Below are 20,872 nucleotides of genomic sequence, written 5' to 3'. Positions count from 1 at the left end.
ATCTAAGTGATTTATATTGTAGAAATCAGAGCTGATGGGAAAGAACCATAAATCTTACTTATATAATCAAAAAAAGGTTTTTATATGCAGAATGAGATTGAGAGTAGTATGTTCCCTTATGGCTTGTTTTTATACAAAACTATTCTTTATTATGTAAATTAAAGAACTGTAAAAAATGATTTTCTTTAATAAAAAATAGACTTAAAGAAAAGGCCATAAAAAGAAAGTGCATCACACTCAATGCTATTCTACATATTTCAGCAAATGTAAGTTACAGAAAAATAAAAGCAGTAAAAATGTTAGGTATGCAAAAAAGTAAGTAAATAACTTCTTATCAATTGTGAAATTAGTTATCTTCTCTTGATAACTCTCAAAATTACCATTCAAAATCAATAGCTAGTTAGAAAGTGCAATGGAATCTAAGATGTCATTTAAAATAGAAAACATATATGACATTATTAGGCATAAACTTAACACAAAATACTTGTAAGACACACTTGTAAGGTGTCTGCAAAGACTAGAATAAGAAAGACACAATAATATATTATTTGAAAAGAAATACTCAAAAGATATTACAAACCTATACAAACTTAAGTTTTCAATTCTATTGTTGACTCTTTGCAGTTTGTGAATAATTACAGTTGTAAAATAGATTTGAGTACGAAAACAGGCAAGAATAACTTGGGAAGCCAGTGAGAAACTATATTGTAGTAATAATGGTCTCAGTATTCATTGTCCTAAAGCACTTTACAAAAACCCCAAAACAACAAACATAAAGTCTCACGGTGCTACCTGAATAAAGAAAGCAATGCCTACCCCTATTAGAAACTTTATTTTTGATCAGTGAGCAGGAATTTAAAGCATCTGCGATTTTTGGTAATAGTAATAAGAGTGCAGGACATAAGGAAAGTGCTACTGAAAAGATCAACTTAAATAAACTTATATCGTATAAAATGAAGTTTTATTCTTCAACTGAATATACAACATTGAAAATATATGCAGTATAAAAAGAGAAATGTGAGAATAACCGAAGAGTGAATAGAAATTCTACAAACTGACATGATTCAGAAGAGTGAGATGTTATTTATATAAAAATTGGAAAAGAACATACTATGTATGTTAAAATAATTGATGAAAAGGGAAAGTCAAAAATAAGTGAAAAAATGAAATTATAGTTACTTGATTGCTAATGTACAGACATCTTTGGAAAACAAATATGATGGCTAGAAGTATTATAGAAATGCTTCATGAAAATAAATGATGCTCCTTATTTCCTAATAGGCAAATTACACATCAAAAATATAATAAAATTCTCATTATCCCCAAATAAAACTGGAAAATATATAAATGTAATAGCCTGTTGTTTTTATGACATTGCACAGAAACATTATCTGATAGAGCTGCCTTGGCAATACACAGCAAGTTGAACATCTGAACATTGTCTGATGACTCTGCCTTTCTACTGCTAAGGCCACAACAAATATATATGAGTTGGCAACAATATAGTAATATGCATATAAGGCACCATTTACAAAGAAAAATGTTAAGTAAATTAGTGAATCTTCACACTAGAGAATGTTGCAGTGAGATCGATTATATGTACTACTGCATAATCTTGAAGATTTACTAAGTAAAAACCTATAAAGAAAGAAACATAGGATATAACTTATACTGTTGTTTATTAAAAAGAATATGGTGGGTGAAATAAAATGGCCCCCATAAGCTCATATATTTGAATGCTTCATTTCCAGGAAAAGAAACAGTTTAAAAGAATTAGACCCAATTTAAACTTCTCCCTGACTGGCTTGAAAATAAATAAAATTCAGACTATGTATAGTTTCATTGGCTTTGGCAATTACTGAGGGGTAAACCTCAAATTACTTTTATAACTGCTGGGCTGAATTCTGCCCAGGGAATTGCTTGGATAACTTAAGGAAACGTTAGTTCTATGGCTGGCTGATAGAACAAAGATGCTTCGACTAAAGCAACATTAGAAATGAAGGTTTCCTTGACTCAGTTGTAGAATACAGTCCATTACGATGAAGTCATGCAACAACCAGAGCTTCAGGCAGCTGGGCACATTGCACTCACAAACAATGAGTGGGACTCAAATGCTAATGTTCCACTGGATTCCTCTCCATCATTACTCCAAGATCTCTAGCCATGGAAGGGTGTTCAGCATAGCTAATATGGCTACTTCCAATTCATTTTGCCTGCTCTAGATAATTGGTCACAGTCATGACCAGAGATATTTATCTTGAATGATTCTAGATACACTCAATTTGACAATCATCATTGGCCATTATGTATAAAAACATAAGCAACCAGTTATTAACCTGATCCTATGCAACCCAAAGACAGCTGTATCACCCAAAAGCTATTTCTGGAGTGAATGTCTCAGAAAAACTTTTTTTCTGTGGAGCCATGTTCAAATAGCATCAACTCTACCAGAATGTCCTCTTCCCGGGCAGTACTATACTGTTTATATAACCTTAACAGAGGCCTTTTGAGATAGGATTAGACTCAATGAGCTCTGAGTCTTTTCAACTTTCTGAGCCATAGGAACTTTCTTGATCATTTTAGGAAATACTTCAACTGTGAGGAAATACTTATATAGCATGTATATGCTAGAAGGCACACACACACACACACACACACACACACACACTAGTATTCTTATAGAAAGGTGGAATCACATATACTATTTAGATTAAAATAGTGTTTCATTATTTTCTGTTCTCTTCTTCTAAACCTAGGAACTAGTAGATCCTGGGAGAAATACATTCTTTCCATTTGAGCTTAATGGGTCTCAGATCATAATTAATAAACAAATAATTTACTTCCTAAAAATGGTTTCTGCTTAAAATGTGAGGATGGGTTTTAGTTAATAGTCTTATTATCGTAAGCTTCAAATAAACCCAGGTGACTAAAAAGAATATTTATTTCTTCTTTCTTTCTAGTTATCACTGAACAGCCCATAATGCCATCGTTGTGCATGCTTTAAGAAGTCTTCATTTTCTGAGTTAAAGGTAGTATCTGTATTAATTACCTATGTGCCACATCTTAAGAGATGTTCGTTATTCTGTATTATATTTCTACTACAAAATTCATATGCTGTTTTTTTTTTTTAGTTTTGATGAGTAAAGTGTAGTGAATTAGAAAAAAATATTCAAAGTGTATGAAAATTAAGAGTCAGTCATAATAAAATTATATAAATAAAATACAGTGATTTGTGTACACTGGTAAAATGTAAGAAAAACAATCTGTCTTTCAAGTAATATATTCTATGGTATAATCGACTTTTGTGATTAGTGTAAACCTCAGAGTGTGTCCTACAAAACCTTCAACACTGACATTAATTCTAATAACATGGGATCTATATGTGTTTTATTGACATCATTATAAATATTATACTCTCTGTTGTATTAATTCTTTAATTTCCATAATTTTCCTTGCAATTTTTTTGTAAAATTTATCCTGCTTGAAAATAAAGGCTCAGTTTGTCAAAGCTTGGTGCCTGTATATTCAAGTGTTAAGTTTACATGTCAAGGCAAGAGCAAGACATTGGATGTGTGTGCCTGTGTGAGTGTGTGTTTGTGAGCCTGTGCATGTGCATGTGTGTCCTTTGAATCTTAGTCTTATACAAAGGTATCCTAGAACTGGTTGACAGCTCTAATGCTTCCTTAGGGCTGTGATTTCCCACTCTTGTGGAAGTGCTAGACTAGTTTTGTACCCAGCCCTTTCCAATGCTAACATTTTACATAACTCTGTGTTTAGCAGTCTTTCATGTGCACACTGGTATAGCATAGAGTAGTTTTTGTTACTTCACACACAAGGAGTCTCCTAGCATCTCAGGAAGCTCAAATGATTTATTTAGAAATCACTATTGACTTTATTAAAGCAATCCAATTAGAGCACAGCCAATGTAGAACTAATATCCTTATTTGTTTTTCTTTTAAGTCACATTAACTGCAAACACTTTGGAGATCCTTTATTGAGACTTTTCTCACGTGTTTGTTTCCCTCACACTGAATACTCTGATTGATCCTTTTCTATATACATTCTTTGTAAATATTTTTTCATATATAGTTATAATCAGAACATGATAAGGGACTTACGAGGAACTTAACCCTTTCCCCACCCTGGACTTCCTTAGTGTTATTAAGTTACATTATTTTGTTTTTAAATAAGGAACCTGATGCAGCTTTGATATTACTTTTTTTATTTTCTCTGTAAAATACTACATTGAAATTGATTTTTTTCCTAACATATATTTTTGTTACCTAATAAGAAAGTATAAAGAAAATAAGATCTAAATATCTGGGCTCTGTAATTTAGTTGCTGAATGGATTTGACTAAGACTCTGATTTTCTTTCTACTATGCAAGAAAAATAATGGATAAAAGTCACAGTGGAGACTATGTTAAAAAGTTAACATAAGGGATAAATATAGTAATAGACATCCCATGAAACCCTGGCACAAAGCTCATATTCATAAAATTCCAGTCATTATTCAGTTATTCATTGTATGTATGCTCTGAACTCCAGAGTATACTTGCTATGTGATATCTGAACAACAGAAGTATTATATTCTTGATAAGATTGTTTCTCAACCACTGCTTATATGATTTCACTTCACATGATGCATGAGAATATACTGCAAATTACTACTGTTACAAATAGATTTCTACTACTAAAATTATTTATTATCTAATGTTTTCAAGTAAAGATTATAGAAATATACTGATATAAATCCACAGGGGTATTTTCTAAGGAATGTGGAAATGAGAGACAATTGAATTTCTCATATAAAATTACATGGCCTAAAATTTCCAGTAATAGCATTTTCTGGAGCAATGACATATAGCTTGAATTCCTGAAGGATTACACAAAAGGATTACATACATTAAATATGAAAAAATGCATTTGCATACATTTTATGTGACTCAAAATAGACACATAGTTTGAAATGTGTATAATTTAGAGTATAGAGCTTCAGTGCAGATCTGTGTCAAGCCTGCTAAATAAATATGAAGCTATCCCAAACTGAAAAGCATTAGCTTGAAGCAAACTTCTGTGTGAGGGTCAAACCCAGCCTAAGGCCTGTTTCCAAGAACGAAGTTTTAATAGAGTAGAACCATACCCGCGTATTTGCTTGCTCTCTCTGACACATTATTCCACAATGCCAGAATAGTTATGAGAGAAACCATATGGCCTGCGAAGCCTAACTTGTTTGTATTCTGGCCTTTTCCAAAGTTTAGCAACTGTTGCCATTCAGAGTTACAGACAAGTAGAGCTCTCAAAAGGAAGACAGAGAACTTTTCCTTTCATTAGCCAAAGGGATAGTCAATCATTAATTTCAAAAAACATTCTCTGTAAAGGTTTCATTTTCAGGGTTTTATTACGGTGAAGAAACATTATGGCCAAAGCAACTATTATAAAGTCACACATTTAATTTGGACTAGCTTATTATTTTGGGGTATAGTCCATTATAATAGCAAAAAACATGGCAGTGTCCAGGAAGACATGGTGATGAAGAAGTAACTGAGAGTTCAACATCTTGATCTGAATGTACCCAAGAAGAAGACTGGCTTCCAGGAAGCTGGAATGGTCTTAAAGTTCATTCCTACAGTGACGTACTTCCTCCAACTAGGCCACATGTATGCAAACAATGCCCTACTTCCTCATAGTACTACTCCCTAAGCCAAGCATATTTAAACCTCCACATTGCACTTTTGGCCCTCATAGGCTTGTTCAAACAGTTTACCATCAGAAATTGGATTGCCTCTCTACAACTTCATTTATGAAAGTAATAACTAGAAGTCTCCCACAATTTGATTTCTGCTCATTTTTAGGAGATTTCAAGGTAAATCCATAGACAAGTTACTGTTTGATAAATTTTAAAAGGGTTGACAAAATAAAAAACACCACAAAGTGGGGAATGAATCCATTCAAGTTGAGACATTAATTAATGACCAGTCATTGCTAATTACTATTATATTGTTTTTGGTGTGTTATGTATGTTGGTTGGCTTTATAGAGTGTGTATACATGCATACTTGTATACTTACCTTGAATTTGCTGGTATGGAATTACTTACCATTTTTGGATGAAGTTACTCTCTTTGGGTTTGATTTTTTTTCCTCTAGTATTTTATGTAGGGATTGATTTGTAGATAGATATTGTTTAAATATGCATTTCTTTTGAAATGTCTTGTTTTCTCCATCTATGGTGATTGAGAATTTTGCAGGTTATCGGAGTCTTGGTTGTCATCTGTGAATTTTTAGAGGTTTAAATATATCTGCCCAGGCCGTTGTAGCTTTCAGAGTCCCTGTTTGGAAGTCAGGTATAATTCAGATAGATCTGCCTTTGCACGCTATCTGGCCTTTTCCATTGTGGCTCCCAATATTCTTTCTTTTTTTTTTTTTTTTTTTTTTTTTTTTTCTTTTCTTTTTTTTTTTTAAACGACTTTATTTTGCAAAACAAAGATAAATGAAAAGATTTTAAACATTTTTTGCTTAAAATTATACATTTTTGTCAGTACTGTTTTTTCAGACATTAAAATAAATTTTACATAAAACCATGTGAATATGTTTTTTAGTCAGTACTTGATTTTTTTCAAGGGCTTGACAGTATGCATTGAAAACGTACTAGTTGCAATAAGCGTAAAGTACATGCAAAACAAAACGCAACATGGAAATAGTCAAAGTCTTCTTGTTTTGTGAATATATGTATATTTTTTGTTTTCTTTATTTCTTGGACTTCATACAGTCTGTGAGTTGGTTCTGGGGGAGTGCAAGCCTCTGAGGTTAGCATCCCACTATCAATGACTGCATATTATGTCTGTTCTTTTGTGACTGGGTTATCTCACTCAGGATGATCTTCTCTAGATGCAGCCATTTTCTTAAGAATTTGGTTAAGTCATTGTTTCTGGTGGCTGACTAGTATTCCATTGTGTATATGTACCACAATTTTTGTATCCATTCGTCTTCTGAAGGACATCTGGGTTCCTTCCAGCTTCTGGCTATTATAAATAGAGCCGCTATGAACATTGTGGTGCATATATCTTTGTTGTGTATTAAAGTGTCTCTGGGGTATATGCCCAGAAGTGGAATAGCTGGGTCTTCAGGTAGTACTATATCCAATTTTCTGAGGTATCGCCAGACAGATTTCCAGAGTGGTTGTATTAGCTTGCAACCCCACCAACAGTGGAGAAGTGTTTCTATTTCTCCGCAGCCTCTCCAGCATCTGCTGTCATCTGAGTTTTGGATCTTGGCCAATCTGACTGGTGTGAGATGGAATCTTAGGGTTGTTTTGATTTGCATTTCCCTGATGGTTAAGGATGTCGAGCACTTCCTCAGATGTTTTTCCGCCATTCGGTGTTCCTCAACTGAAAATGATTTGTTTAGCTCTGTACCCCATTTTTTAATAGGGTTATTTGATTCTCTGGTGTCTAGCTTTTTGAGTTCCTTGTACACCTTGGATATTAGGCCTCTAGCTGATGTGGTGTTGGTAAAGATCTTTTCCCATTCTGTTGGTTGCCGCTTTGTTTTCTTGACGATGTCCTTAGCCTTACAGAAACTTTGCAATCTCATTAAGCCCCATTTGTTAATCTCTGACCTTAGAGCTTGAGCCATTGGTGTTTTGTTCAGGAAATTTTCTCCTGTGCCTATGTGTTCTAAGGTTTTCCCTACTTTCTCATCTAATAGTTCCAGTGTATCTGGTTTAATGTGGAGATCTTTAATCCACTTACACTTGAGCTTTGTACAAGGAGATAAGAACGGTCTATTTTCATTCTTTTGCATGTTGAGTGCCAGTTGGACCAGCACCATTTGTTGAATAGGCTGTCCTTTTTCCATTGAATGTTTACTGCTCCTTTGTCAAAAATCAGGTGACCATATACATGAGGGCTCATTTCTGGATCTTCTATTCTATTCCATTGATCCACTTGCCTATTTCTGTACCAGTACCATGCAGTTTTCAGCACAATGGCCTTGTAATATAGCTTGAGGTCAGGAAAAGTGATTCCCGCAGATGTTTTTTTGTTGTTGAGGATGGATTTCGCTATTCTAGGTCTTTTGTATTTCCATATGAATCTTTTCCATATGCACATTAATCTTTCCAATTCCATGAAAAACTGGGTTGGAATTTTGATGGGGATTGCATTGAATCTGTAGATTGCTTTTGGTAGGATGGCCATTTTTAAGATGTTGATCTTTCCAATCCATGAGCATGGGAGATCTTTCCATTTTCTAAGATCCTCCTCAGTTTCTTTCTTTAGAGATTTGAAGTTCTTGTCATACAGGTCCTTCACTTCCTTAGTTAGAGTCACACCAAGGTATTTCATAGTTTTTGTAACTATTGTGAAGGGTACCTTTTCCCTAATTTCTTTCTCCAAATGTTTGTCCTTTGAGTATAGGAAGGCTACTGATTTGTTTGAGTTAATTTTGTATCCGGCCACTTTGCTGAACTTGTTTATCAGCTGTAGGAGTTCTCTGGTGGAATTTTTGGGGTCACTCAAGTACACTATCATGTCATCGGCAAAGAGTGATGTTTTTATCTCTTCCTTTCCGATTTGTATCCCCTTGATCTCCTTTTGCTGTCTAATTGCTCCAGCCAGGACTTCCAGTACTATGTTGAATAGGTAGGGAGAGAGTGGGCAGCCTTGTCGAGTCCCTGATTTTAGTGGGATTGCTTCAAGTTTCTCGCCATTAAGTTTGATGTTGGCTGTTGGTTTGCTGTATATTGCTTTTATTATGTTTAAATATGGGCCTTGGATTCCTGTTTTTTCCAGGACTTTTAACATGAAGGGGTGTTCGTTTTTGTCAAATGCTTTCTCAGCATCTAGTGAGATGACCATGTGATTTTGGTCTTTAAGTTTGTTTATATGGTGGATTACATTGATGGATTTCCTTATGTTAAACCATCCCTGCATCCCAGGGATGAAGCCTACTTGGTCATGATGAATGATGGTTGTGATGTGTTCTTGGATTCGGTTTGCAAGGATTTTGTTGAGTATTTTTGCATCAATGTTCATAAGTGAGATTGGTCTGAAGTTCTCTTTCCTTGTAGGGTCTTTGTGCGGCTTAGGTACGAGGGTTATTGTAGCCTCAAAAAATGAGTTGGGTAATATTCCATCTGATTCTATCGTTTGGAATAGTTTAGCGAATATTGGTGTTATATCCCCAATAAATGTCTGATAAAATTCTGCACTGAAGCTGTCTGGACCTGGGCTTTTTTTGGTTGGGAGGCTTTTGATGACTTCTTCTATTTCTTTAGGTGTTATAGAGTTATTTAGATGGTTTACTTGGTCCTGGTTAAACTTTGGACCTTGTATCTGTCTAGGAATTCGTCCATTTCCTCCAGATTTTCCAATTTTGTGGAGTATAAGTTTTTGTAGTAGGATCTGATGATTTTTTGAATTTTCTTAGTTTCAGTTGTTATGTCACCACTTTCCTTTCTGATTTTGTTAATTTGGATACTCTCTCTTTGCCCTCTAGTTAGTCTGGCTAGGGGTTTATAAATCTTGTTGATTTTTTCAAAGAACCAACTCTTTGGTTTGTTGATTTTTTCAATGGTTTTTTTTTTTTTGTTTCTATTTGGTCTATTTCTGCCCTAATTTTGATTATTTCTTGCCGTCTACTCTTTTTGGGTATATCTGCTTCCTTCTGTTCTAGGGCTTTTAGCTGTGCTGTCAGGTTGCTGATGTGAGCTCTCTCCAGTTTCTTCTTGGAAGCACTTAGGGCAATGAGTTTTCCTCTCAATACTGCTTTCATTGCATCCCATAGGTTTGGGTATGTTGTGTTATCGTTTTCGTTGAATTCTAGAAAGTCCTTATTTCTTTCTTTATTTCTTCTTTGACCCTGCTATTCTTTAACAGAGCGTTGTTTAGTTTCCATGTGTATGTGGGCATTTTGTTGTCTTTGTTGTTGTTAAAGACCAGCCGTAGACCATGGTGCTCTGAGAGAATGAATGGGAGTATTTCAATCTTCTTATATGAATGAAGGCTTGTTCTGTGTCCAATTATGTGGTCGATTTTCGAGAAGGTGCCATGGGGTGGTGAGAAGAAGGTGTATTCTTTTACTTTAAGATAGTATGTTCTGTATATATCTATTAATTCTAGTTGGTTCAAAGTCTCTGCTAGTTTTGCAGTGTCCTTGTTCGGTTTCTGTTTCCCTGATCTGTCCATTGGTGAGAGTGGGGTGTTAAAGTCTCCCACTATTATTGTGTGGGGTGAAATGTATTTTTTGAGCTTTAGTAGAATTTCTTTTATGAATGTGGGTGATTTTTTATTTGGAGCATATATGTTAAGGATTGAGAGTTCCTCCTGACAGATTTCCCCGGTAATGAGTAAAAAGTGTTCTTCTTTATCTTTTTTGATAACTTTGGTTGGAAGTTTACTTTATTCGATATTAGAATAGCCATTCCAGCTTGCTTCTTGGAGCTGTTTGCTTGGAAGTTTTTTTCCCACCCTTTTACTCTGAGATAGTGTCTGTCTCTGTCTCTGAGATGAGTTTCCTGTATGCAGCAAAAGGCTGGATTGTGTTTATGTATCCAGTCTGATAGTCTATGTCTCTTTATTGGGGAGTTGAGACCATTTATGTTAATAGATATCAAGGAATAGTTGTTTCTGTTTCCTGCCATTTTTGCTTCTTTGTGTTGAGTTGTGTCTGTGTTTTTTTCTTCTTTTAGTTTTCTTGTTTAGGAGTTTTCTTGTTTTTACTAGGCTGTATTTTCCCTTCTTGTATTGGGTTTTCCACCTATAATTCGTTGTAGTGCTGGGTTTGTGGTCAGATATTGTGTGAATTTTGATTTGTCTTGAAATATCTTTGTCTCTCCATCGATGGTGATTGATAGTTTTGCTGGGTATAGCAGCTTGGGCTGGCACTTGTGCTCTCTTAAGGAGTGCATGATGTCTGTCCAGGCTCTTCTAGCTTTCATAGTCTCTGTTGAGAAATCGGGTGTGAGTCTGATTGGTCTGCCTTTATATGTTACCTGACCATTTTCCCTTACTGCTTTTAGTATTCTTTCTTTACTTTGGGCACTTGATGTTTTTACTTTTATGTGTCGGGAGGTATTTCTTTTCTGGTCCAACCTATTTGGAGTTCTGAAGGCTTCTTTTATGCTCGTGGTCATCTCATTCTTGAGGGTAGGGAAGTTTTCTTCTATGATTTTGTTGAAGATATTTACTGTGCCTCTTAGTTGATACTCTTCTCCCTCTTCTATTCCTATTATCCTTAGGTTCGGTCTTTTCATTGTGTCTTGTATTTCCTGGACATTTTGGGTTAGGAGCTTTTTGTTTTTTGCATCTTCTCTGGCTGTTTTGTCTATGTTTGCAATGTTGTCTTCTGCCCCCAAGATTCTCTCCTCGATCTCTTATAATCTGTTGGAAATGCTTGCTTCTGTGACTCCTGATTTTTTTTTTTTTTTTTTTTTTTTTTTTTTGGTGTTCTGACTCTAGGGTTATCTCTTTTAGCGCTTTCTTTATTGTGTCGATTTCTGTTTTAATTTCCCTCTTCCATTCCTTTATTTCTTTGGTTCTGTTTTCATCTCGTTCTTTGAGTTCTTTGAGTGTTCTTCTTGTTTCTTCTTTAAAAGCTTCTGAATCTTTTTGCTTTTCCTCCCTTTCTTGTTTAAGTAACTCTATCAGCGTCTTGAGGCATGATTTCAGGTCTGTGTCTTCTTTCTCTGGAGTGTTTGGAATTCCGATGTTTGCTACTATGGGAGAGCTGGGTTCTGGTGTTGCTAGATTGTCTTGGTTTCCTTGGGATATACTCTTTCTCTTTCCTCTTGCCATTTTGTTGTCAGTGATATGTTCTTGCCTTTCCCTTGTATCTGGTCTGTGCCCCTGGTACACTTTCCGTGTGCACTCCGCAGAGATCTCTCTACTCCCCAGCAGCCCAGGTTCCGGGTGGCAGCTGGGCCAGGCACCGCTCTGCGTACTGAAGTTGCCTCCGGGTGGGAACAGACGTTCCTAAGATCTGTTCCTGGTCACAGATGCTCAGCCTGTTTGAGCCGCCTTTCCGGCTGGCTGTTGGGCCAGGCTCTGCTCTGTGTCCTGAAGTCGTCTCCAGGTGGGAACAGAAGTTCCTAAGATCTGTTCCCGGTCACTGGATCGGGGAGGACAGGGCAGGTCAGGGCAGGGGGTGCCCTTTCTGTGTGCACTCCGCAGAGATTCCTCTGCTCCCCCGCAGCCTAGGTCTCCCACTCACCAGTTGCTCAGCCTGTACCAGCCGCCTTTCCGGCTGGCAGTTGGGCCAGGCTCTGCTCTGCGTCCTCCCCAATATTATTTCTTTGTTCTGTAGATTGATCAACTCTCTACTCAATGATATCTGGAATAGAGAAGAAATAAAAAATTAAGACTTTCTAAAGTTCAATAAAAATGAAGGTTCAACAACCCCAAATTTATGGAAAACAATAAAAACAAGGGGTAAGAGGAAAGTTTATGCCCTAAGTACTAAGTGCCTCCATAAATAAATTAGAAAGTACTCATAGAAACAATTTAAATATATACCTGAAAACTCTAGGAAAAAAGAGGAATGGGGAGGAGGGGGAGGAAGAGAAGGAACTGAGAATTCTCAATCTATGTCTGTCGGCACTCCGGTAGAAGACTTGTTGAAATAACACCATCTATGAATAATTTTGGAATTTTTTGCCAGAATCGAACTCCCCATCTTATTAAAATTATGTGAGAGAACAGGGATACAAGGTACACACCTAAACATAGTCAAAGCAACATAAAACAAGCCATTAGCCAACATTAAACTAAATGAAGAAAAACTTAAAGCAATTCCTCTAAAATAAGGGACCAAACAAGGCTGCCTACTCTCTCCTCATCTATTCAATATAGTACTTGAAATTCTATCTAGAACAAGAAGACAGCTAAAGAAGATCAAGGGAATACAAATTAGAAAGTAAGAAGTCAAAGAATAGATGTTTGCAGATGATATGATATTATACATGAGGTATCCCAAAAATTCTACCAGAGAACTGCTGACAAGCACCTTCATCATAGTGGCTGGATTCAAGATGAACTTAAAAGAAATCAGTAGCCCTCTTTCTTAAAAACAATGATAGGTCTGAGATAGAAAATTGGGAAACAATGCCCCTTACTATATGTAATATAATAAATAATATAAGATAAAAAATATATCTTGGTAAAACTCTAAACAAACAAATGAATGATTTGTATGACAAAAATGAAAGTCCCTGAAAGGAAAGGAAATAAAAGAAGATATCAGAAGATGGAACATTCGCCCATGCTCACAGAAGTAGAATTCAGAGTGAAAGTGGTCTTGTTACCAAAAGCAATCTCCAGATTCAATGCAATCCCTATCAAAATTTCAAAACAAAGTTTTATAGGCCTTGAAATAGCAAATCTCATCTTCATATAGAAAAAATTAAAAAAACAAAACAAAACAAAACAAAACAGGATAGTCAAAGCAATATCAAACTATAAAAGAACGTTGGGACAAATTACTATCCCAGAACTCAAACTGTCCTACAGAACAATAGTGATTTAAGAAAAAACTGTACTATATTGGTACAAAAACAACAACAACAACAACAAAAAAACCCACATAAACTGATCAATGGAATCAAACAAAAGACCCAAAAATAAACCACACACTTATGATCATTTGATTTTTGATGAAGTAGCCACATCCAAACAATGAAAAAAGAAGCATATTCAAAAAAAATGATGCTGGTCTAACTGGATATCTGTATGTAGAAGAATGTAAATAGATGGATATTTATCATCCTACACATCCTACAAATCCCAAGTCCAGGTAAATTAAGTACCTCAATATAAAACCAGATACAATAAATCTAATAGATCAGAAAGTGGGGAATATCCTTGAACACATTGGTACAGTATACAGTTCTTGAACAGAATGCCAATGGCTCAGGCTTTAAGGACAACAATTGATAAATGAGACTTCAAGAATCTGAAAATTTTCTATAAGGCCAAAAACATAGATTATAGCCTACAGATTGGTAAAGGATAAAGAACTCTAGAAGTTAAAGATCAACAACCCAAATAACCAAACTAAAATATGGGACACAAAGCTAAACAGAAAATTCTCAACAGAGGAATCATGAATGTTCAAAAGGCACTTAAAGAAATATTCCAAGTCTTTAGTCCTCAAGAAAATGGAAGTCAGAATTATTCTGAGATCCCATCTTACACCAATCAGAATGGCTAAGATCAAAAACTCAAGTGATAGTAAGGAGGATGTGAAGCAAGGGGAACATTCCTCCATTGCTGATGGGAGTCAAAACTTGTACAAACGTAGTAGTTTCTCAGAAAACTGGGATTAGTTCTACATCAAGACCCAACTACACCACTCCTGGGCATATGCCCGAAAGATGCTCAACCATCCCACAAAGAACCTTCTTCAGCTACGTCCATAGGACCTTTATTCAAAACAACCTGAAACTGGAAACAACCTAGATTTTCCTCAACTGAAAACTGGTTAAAGAGAGATGAGGAGAACTCTTGAAAGTGGGACCAGAAAAGTGGCAACATCTGGTATGTAAATAAATAAAATAATTTTAACAAAGATAATGTGGTACATTTACACAGTTCTCAGCTGTTGGAAATAAAGATATAATAAATTTAACAAGCAAATGAATGGAACATGAGAATATCATCCTGAGTGAGGTAACCTAGTCCCCAAATGGCCTGCTTGGTGTGTACTCACTTAGAAGTGGCTCTTACCCATAAAGTACAGGATAACCATGCTATACTCCACAGACACAAAGAAGCTAACCAAGAAAGAAGGCACAAGTGAGGAAGGTTAAATCTCACTTAGAAGGAGGAATAAATTAGCTAAGAGGCAGATGGAGAGAGGGAAATGGCTGGGAGAGGGAATGTGGAAGGCAATGTGTAGGATTGAAACTAGCTATGGGGAGGGGCAGGAGAGAAAGCCATATTGCCATGAGAAAGAAGGGAACTATGCAACTGACATGGGTGGAGAGGTAGGGGACACCGCCATGATCCGGCAGAAACCTGGGAAAATGAAGGCCGAAATGATCAATGGGAGTATTCTTATCTGTGACCCACAGCATTAGAGATGAAATCTGAAGATATTAATTCCTGAAGTTAGGCAGGAACCCCAGTGGAATGACAGGGATATCCAACTACTCATAAAATTTTTGACCCAAAATTTGTCCTCCATACAAAAATGCAGGACAGAGATGGAGCACAGGCTGAAGGAATGGTCAGCCAATAACTGCCCTAACTTGAGACCAATTTAATGGGCAAAAATCAATCACTAATACTATCAATAATAATAATAATAATAATAATAATAATAATAATAATAATAATAATATCAATAGTACTCTACTATACTTACGGACTGGAGTCTGACATGGCTTTCCTCTAAGAAGCTCTATCTAGCAGTCACTCACATGGATAAAGACGCCCACAGCCATACAGTAGATGGAGCTTGAGGTGTTCTATAGAAAAGCAAGGGGAAGGACTACAGCCCCTTAAAAGATAGGAACTCCACAGGAAGACCAACAAAGTCCTATAATTAATTCTTTCAAATGCCTATGTTTAATGATGATTCCTAAGTGCATCAACTCATCAGAGATAGTTGAAAACAAAAGATATTGGGAAAGCAGATTATTTTAGAAAGGTTCTTTAAAGTAACCCCTCTCTGTGTTTTCTGGTTATCAACAGTTTAGTTCACAGGTTAGCAGAGGCAGCTTGATCCACTTGCAAACACTTCACAGATACGCCATTGGTCCAACTTGGTAGAATTAGGATAGAAACCATGATTTTACAGTAGTGGCATTACCTAGCAGCAGCAGCCAGGCTTCAGCCTTGGCACAAGTCAGCAGGAGGAGTACCAGAAGAAGTTTTCAGTTGTGACTCTCTCTCAGCAAAGACACAAGACCAAAAAGTGTCATGCAGGTTGTTCTATAAGCAAGCCAAGCTCAACCTCAGTCACCATCTCTCAAATTTGTCTCATGTTACATCACTCTGGCAATCAGCTCGTGTCCTTGTAAGCTTGCTTTAGAAAAACATACTTTCATCTGTGTCTACTTCAGCTAAATATTCCTTCATATGTTTGCTCCAGAAAAACACTCATCCAACTGACTTTACCAAGAACTCTTAGGTTTCCACTTCAGAATCCACTAACCCGAATTCTTGGCATACTCATACAATAAACCACTAAGCAAACATGGGCTAGACCTAGGTCTCTCAACACATACTTAGCAGATAATCAGTTTGCTCTTCTTGTGGGTTCTTAACAATTAGAGTGGGGCTATTCAAAAAGCTGTTGCTTGTCTATGGCAATATGTTCTATTTGGGCTCCCTTAATTGGGCTCAGTGGAAGAGGATTCACCTAGCCTTGCAGAGACTTGATGTGCCAAGGTGAGGGGATGCTCACGGGACTCCAGACACTCAGAGGAGAAAGGGAGAAAGATTGTAGAAGGGAGTGAAAGGAATGGGGGCACGAGTGGTATGTAACATGAACTATAATGATGATGATGATGATGATGATAATAACAATAACAATAATAATAATAATAATAATAATAATAATAATAATAAAAATAATAATAAAGAAATGTATGTTTGTAAAAAGAGGGAAAGAAACAGAGCCCATGAGCTTAAAAGGGAACAAAGGGTTGCTCATCAGTGGTTGGAGGTAGAAAGGGAACTGGAGAAAATAATGTAATTATAATTTACTCTCCAAATATTAAAAATACATAAAAATAAAATAGAACAATGGATGGTCATGTTGGTGCATGGTTTCTTCTCTACACAGAGAAGACTGAAGCAGAATTATTCTTATTTCAAGGTCAACCTGGGCTATGGACCAAAACTATCTATACAAAAATCAAATAATAATGAATGAACACAGCAACACTGATTCAAATTAAAACTTGTCATGAGATAATAGGCTCAGAGACATTATTTTAGCAACAGTTTGAAGACTACAATGTTAACAAGAATAAGTAATTTAGAAAACACATTAGAAAACACATTTTGACATTGCATGCAGCCCCCCATGTTGGTGCTGTCACTGATATCCAGAGCGTATCACTAAATCTAAAAATTCAAACACTAATTCCAAAGTAGTTGTTTTCAATGACATTATATATAGAATATTTAATAGTAGCACTGTTTCCCATTCTGAGGAATGTAGGACATACATCTAGAATAGCAATGTTCCCCATTCTGTGGAATGTAGGACACACGTCTGGAAGAGAATATAAAAGCTCCTTTCCTTTTACCTGAGCCATGCATTTCCCCACTTGTAAATTCAGAATTCTGTGAGAGAAACTATTGATTTTTATCAACCTATAAAGTGAATGAGAGGGAGAATGACATGGCTGTCCATCGGGAGTTCAGTTCAGGTCAACAATGCCTAAGTTTTATGGGAATTGTTCAGAAATTACAAATGTTGCTGGGCCAAAGGACTCTGACATGAGGCTAGAAAACACATTTTGACACTGGATAGCATGCATCGTCCACTCTGCTGCTGTCACTGATATCCAGAGCATATCACATATACCTGCTGGTCTCATACAGGGTCAAATGAGGTGGCTTTTTTAGAATAACCTTTGGTCGTTTTGCAAGGTGGAACAAAAATCCTTCGGTGAAGTTAATATCAATTCCTGGACATGTGGTGGCTGCTCTCCTACTGTCTGCCTGTGCTGGTGAAGGAATTGACAGTCTCTAAAATTGACTTTAGACCATCAGACCATGAAAAATAGCGCCATACCGGCTTTACACCATTCTTTTTTTTTTCTAGTAAATATGTTTTTATTTACTAAACAAGAATGAGTAGACATGAAGGCAACCAGATTGAAGTACATTAAAAAAAATCAATCGACAAATAATAATTATATATATATATATAAGTATAAGGCACAGTATTAGGTTTTGATATATGCATTGCAGAATTAATAAATAAAACCAAGGAATATAGCCATTGTAACACATACTAATGTTGTGTGTAGCAAAACAACATTTAAAAACAGATTGCTTTTAAAATGTATTTTATTGTTTCATGTCTAAAAGCATTTGCCTGCATCTACGTCTGCACCCCACATGTGTACCTGGTGCCTTCAGAGCAGAGAGGAGGGAGATGCATCCCCTGGAACTGGAGTTACAGAGAGTTGGGACTTGCCATGAGGGTGCTGGAAATTGAACCTAAATCCACTTCAAGAACAACCAGTGCTGCTGTTAAGGACTGAGCCATCTCTCTAGCCCCCATAGGCTTTCTCCAACTAAGGAACAATTAACTTCTCTGAAACAAAGAATATAAACAGTCCACATTGTGTTAGTGTGGACACAAGTATTTTGTTTAAAAATATTTTGCTAATAGATTCTCTGGGCTTATACTCAACAGAACATGTAGAATGGAAAAGTAACTCAACCCAGGTCAAAGCAGATTCTTAGAGAAGCCATTGAAAGCTCAGCATGAGATGCTTTGGGTGGAAATGTCCCAAGTGCATGCAGACATAGAATGCACTGAAGACACTCTACTTTCCTGAGCACAGTTTTTCTTCTAAAGTTGAGAGAGAACGGGGTTGTGTGCACTGAAAACATATGTCAGCTCCTAAAGCCTTCTGGGGTACTGCAGAAGCTCGTTGTGCCCCCCAAAGGAAACAGATCTGTGTTCCCTTTTTGCACAAAATGCAAGCTGGGTCCCTCAATCCTAACTGAATAAATTATTCCACAAAATGGGTTTGTGTTTATTCACCCATACCTTTACAATTCCACAGTTCTAGGGTCACTTCCCTCCTGAACAGTCAAATAATACTATTCTTCTTTGAATTTCTGATAATATGTGCTTAGTAAACCCAATTCTCCAAACAGAGCAATGTAAATGCCATGCTGTTTATGTTTTGCTTACAAGACTATCTATACAACTGGGTTCTCAGAATTGATTATTTACATATAACATACTATTTTATAATTTACACTTTAGAAGTAGATGATGATAGTGACTGATGATGGTGATGATGATGGTTTTGATGGTGATAATGGTGGTGATGATGGTGATACTGATGATGAGAATCATGGTGATGCTGATGATAATGGTCATGATAGTGATGGTGATAATGATGGCTGTGGGGGTGATGAATGTGATGATGGCACTGGTGATGATCATGACAAAAACTACATTTACAATAAATACACTGATGTACCAAACTGTACTGTTAATATATTTTTTAAAAACTGGATAATAAAGATAAATGTCTATGGACTTCGAATGTTTCCTTTTAACTTTTAATAAGCACAATAGTCACGTTTACACAATTAATAAATTTGAGCAAAGAAATAATTTTAATATAATGTATGATAATCCATCTAAAAATGTAGTATTCTTAGAATTAGTGTATGGGTCAGAAATATTGTAGACAGAATTTTTTATAATGGCAAGAGTAAGTAAAGATGATCATGAAAATTATGCTAAAATTATGTCTATTTTACTCTAAAAATACCCTTTGTTAATGACATATTATTGTCAAAAGCACACAGAGCCACCAACCTGTTAAGGATTGGGTAAAATTTACCTTCAGGCTGAGAATTATTGTGCCAAATGATCATCTTTGCCACCATTGTCACCAATTTATCCACAAGCCTGCCAGTATATTAAACAAAGTATAAATTGGAGAAACAAATAAGCAAACAAACAAAATCAGACTGTGAGTCAGAACTGCACTACATCAAAGGTAGGATAGAAATTATAAACATATAGTAGCTGAAAAACTTCATGAAAATCTGAAATGCAAATACATGTTTTCACAAAAATTTTAAAAATAAAACATTATTAGAGTACTATACTAGATTTTACTGCAGGAATACGATGCCTCAGGCAGAACAACTTTATATAGACTAGAAGACTGTTTAGCTCCTAGTTTGGAAAGCTGAACACACCAACAGTATAATGGGGACTCTGATCAGGGCTTCCTGATATGTACTGGGAGTGTTTACAGTGAGAACAGCTCACACATGTTTATAAACAGAAATCAGAGAAGGACAAAGTACTTATACATGAGTTTTTACATTAACTGAGTTTGGTATAGTGTTATCCATGTAGCAATTACTAATCTAAGGACAGATTCAAAATAGCCTGATCCAACAAACCTAGTTAAGTTATACATTCAGTATTCTGGCCTTGTCTGTCTTTCCCTGTCTACACTGCACTCAACTCTAGACTTTTTGAAGGAAAAATTATAGTTGTTACAAAACATGAATCCCTTCTGTACCACATCCAATCTCACTACCCAGACACATCTCCCATATCCTTCTTACCCACCCTACCTATCACTACTCATAGAATTGTTCTAGACTTTAACCAAATGCCCCACCCTGCCAAACTGTCCTCATTTTTCTCTAAGGAGAAGAGATCATAAGGTTTCTGACCCTACCATAAATTCCCCACAGTCCAGTAGATCTATCCAAAGTCTCACACATGTAACGTATACCCTTGGCTAGCTTCTCATACATGTACCACAAATGATCTCTTGAATTTGTCCTAAAAATCTTCTACTCATAATGAAACTCAGTGGCCTCTCTCATATGATATTTCACCTTTCTCGCAAAAAGATACATTTCTACATTTCAGGATTGAACCAGGAAATAATGTACACCTTTTATCCACCTGAGTACTTTCTACCAAAAACAAAACAAAACCAAAAAAACCCCACAAAACACTTTATTTTCAAATTTTAAACCAAATCCACCAAACATCTTTTCTTTGCCCTAATCCTCTCTAACACTGAGACATTAAACTAACAAAAGAGTTTATAATTCCAGATCACATCACAAACATACAAGTAATGTACAAGATCAAGTCATCATTTCCTCTCCCAAAATTATTACTTCAGTATTAATTT

At 36.0% G+C, this 20,872-nt stretch overlaps 1 pseudogene across 1 annotated transcript in view; it reads right to left on the bottom strand.

Annotated features, from left to right (window-relative positions):
* Window positions 1–19,592, bottom strand: part of LOC308414009 (splicing factor 3A subunit 2-like) — a 28,570-nt pseudogene extending 8,978 nt beyond the window's left edge. Inside the window, exons 1-2 of the transcript in view lie at window positions 19,547–19,592; window positions 19,035–19,148 (exon numbers count right to left, since the gene is read on the bottom strand). The product of the transcript in view is annotated as a splicing factor 3A subunit 2-like (transcript). The remainder of the gene's footprint in view (window positions 1–19,034; window positions 19,149–19,546) is intronic.
* Between the last annotated feature and the right edge of the window lie 1,280 nt (window positions 19,593–20,872).

The sequence above is a fragment of the Micromys minutus genome (assembly GCF_963924665.1).
Source record: "Micromys minutus genome assembly, chromosome: 1".
In the NCBI taxonomy this organism is placed as follows: Eukaryota; Metazoa; Chordata; class Mammalia; order Rodentia; family Muridae; genus Micromys; species Micromys minutus.
Note: the sequence above shows the minus strand (reverse complement) of the source record. Positions and strands in the feature narration are given on the sequence as shown.